Here is a 3274-nt window from a genome sequence, read left to right as displayed (position 1 = left end):
ACTGGCATAACTTCATGTTTCGTTGTTTTGTTTTTTGCTTTTAAGTACGACTTTTTCACAAATCTGCTTCCTGTCTTGTGTATTTAAACAGATATAGTTTAAATACACAAGAAAGGAAGATTACTTTTTTCTCCCTTCATAAAGACAACTGCACCAAATGCAGTTTTGTGTATGGAAAAGGTACAGGACTATAAGCAATGGGATTTCACCATCACCCTCACAATCTGAGATTTGGTACCTGGTCCCAAGAGATACAGACAGCTGCTGACCTGAGGTGCAAGATCATGACCCAACTGGAAACCTGGAGCCTCCGACAAATACAGAGATGAGTTGTCAAGTACCTTCAGAAGATCTGCTAGTAGATGTGAATGCTACAATAAGAACCATCCCCACAGGGAACATAACTGAGACCAACAAGCTGATCCACAGTACAGCAACAGTAATCCTCGAGATGCTGGGATATAAGATCAACACAGGGCATAACAAACAATACCCTCCATGGAAGAGACGGTTAGAGGCCAAGATAAAGTTGACACAAGTCAGCCAGTTAGCTGAGCTGCAGAAAAGGAACATGGTGAATAAAGGGGTACCCAGGAAATACAACAGGCTCTCCATACCTGAAGCACTTGAAACTGCCAGAGACTAACGGCTCTGGCTACCCGACTGAAGAGATACACCAAGGAGATTGAGGCCAGGAGAATAAACAAGACCTTCTCCACTCAACCAGAAAAGGTGTACTCTCAGTGGCAGGGAAATAACAGACGCTGGTCAGCTGAGGTGGAGAAATACTGGGAGAGCACATAAAAAAGAGAAGCATCACACAACACCGATGCCCTCTGGCTAGTGGACCTGAGGACTGATCACAGCAGCCTCCCAGAACAAGAACCAGTAACCATCTCAATGGCAGACATCCAAGAAAGAGTGTCAAAGATGAAGAGTTGGTCAGCACCGGGCCCGGATATGATCCATACATACTGGCTAAAGAAGCTGACAGCACTCCACGAGCGTCTAGCAGCACAGATGAACCAGCTGCTAAGGGATGGGACGCACCCAGAATGGTTGACTGAAGGCAGGACAGTCCTGATCATGAAAGACCCACAGAAGGAATCTACCCCATCCAACTACCGGCCAATAACCTGTCTCAGTACAACATGGAAGCTCCTGTCAGGCATCATGGTGACTAAGATGAGTAGGCACATGGATCAATACATGAGTGGGACACAGAAAGGAGTTGGTAGTAACACCAGGGGAGCCAAGCACCAGCCTCTGGTGGACAGAGCAGTACACAGAGACTGTAAGAATAGGCAGACCAACCTATGATTCAATGCCACACACATGGATACTGGAATGTCTGGAACTGTATAAGATCAACAGGACACTAAGAGCCTTCATCAAGAACTCAATGGGGAAGTGGAAGACAACCCCAGAGGCCAACCCCAAGCCAATTGCCCAAGATAACACCGAGTGCAACATATACCAAGGGGGTGCACTATCACCACTGCTGTTCTGCATAGGCCTGAACCCCCTCAGTCACATCATCACAAAGAGTGGCAACGGATACCGAATCCAAAGTGGGACAACAATCAGCCATCTCCTCTACATGGATGACATCAAGCTTTATGCCAGGAATGAGCGAGAAATTGACTCACTGATCCACACCACCAGGATCTACAGCGACGACATAGGGATGTCATTCGGATTAGACAAATGTGGCCGGATGGTATCAAGAAGAGACAAGATGATCAGAACTGAAGGGGTCAACCTACCAGGGGGCAGGATAGAAGACATCAAGGACAGCTACAAAACCCCTACACAGCATGTACCACCGTCAGATAGAGGAAGTGGCTGATATCAAGAAGACCTACCAATGGCTGAATAAAGCTGGACTGACAGACAGCACAGAGGCACTGATCATGGCAGCACAAGAACAGGCCCTAAGTACAAGGGCAATAGAGGCCAATATCTACCACAGTAGATCTGACCCAAGGTGCAGGCTATGTAAAGAAGCCCCAGAGTCAGTCCAGCATGTGGTAGCAGGGTGTAAGATGCTAGCCGGGTCAGCATACTGTACATGGAGAGGCACAACCAAGTAGCTGTGATAGTGTACAGGAACATCTGTACCCGGTATGGACTAGAAGTACCCAAATCCCAATGGGACATACCACCGAAGGTGGTTGAGAACGGCAGGGCTAAGATCCTGTGGGACTTCAGCTTCCAGACCGACAAACAGCTGCTGGCTAACAAACCGGACATTGTGGTGATGGACAAAGAGCAGAAGAGAGCAGTGGTGATAGATGTGGAGATTCCAGCTGACGCCAACATCAGGAAGAAGGAACACGAAAAGATCAAAGATCAAAAGAAGTGTCAAGGGTTGAAAGAACAGCTGGAACAGATGTGGAAGGTCAAGGTTAATGTGGTCCCCGTGGTAGTAGGAGCACTGGGGGCAGTGACCCCCAAACTGGAAGAGTGGCTCCAGCAGATTCCTGGAACAACATCTGAAGCCTCAGTCCAGAAGAGCGCAGTCCTAGGAACAGCTAAGATACTGACAGAACCCTCAGACTCCCAGGCCTCTGGTAGAGGACCCCAGCTGGAGGATGACACACAGATACCACCCACAAGGGTGAGAGGGACTTTTTTTTTACATAATACATACCTATTACAAACACATATATTTAGGTATGTATTTGTGTGTGTGTGTGTGTGTGTGTGTGTGTGTGTGTGTGTGTGTGTGTGTGTGTGTGTGTGTGTGTGCGCACTGCATATACACACACTATTAGACTCAAGGTCATTACATACAACCATAAAATAAATATGTGATTAAAACTCACAAAAAAGAAATATTTGATCATTTTGATTCATTCATTCGTTGATTCAAAGTTTATTTGCTTTTTAGCCAGCGACCAGACTCAGACCAGACTCAGAACCAGAACCAGAACCAGACTCAGACCAGACTCAGAACCAGACTCAGACCAGACTCAGAACCAGACTCAGACCAGACTCAGACCAGAACCAGAACCAGACTCAGACCAGACTCAGAACCAGACTCAGACCAGACTCAGACCAGACTCAGACCAGACTCAGAACCAGACTCAGAACCAGACTCAGACCAGACTCAGACCAGAACCAGAACCAGAACCAGAACCAGAACCAGATTCAGACCAGACTCAGAACCAGACTCAGACCAGACTCAGACCAGACTCAGACCAGACTCAGAACCAGAACCAGAACCAGAACCAGAACCAGAACCAGACTCAGAACAGAACCAGAACCAGAC

The sequence above is a fragment of the Antennarius striatus genome, chromosome 19 (assembly GCF_040054535.1).
Source record: "Antennarius striatus isolate MH-2024 chromosome 19, ASM4005453v1, whole genome shotgun sequence".
Classification (NCBI taxonomy): Eukaryota; Metazoa; Chordata; class Actinopteri; order Lophiiformes; family Antennariidae; genus Antennarius; species Antennarius striatus.
Note: the sequence above shows the minus strand (reverse complement) of the source record.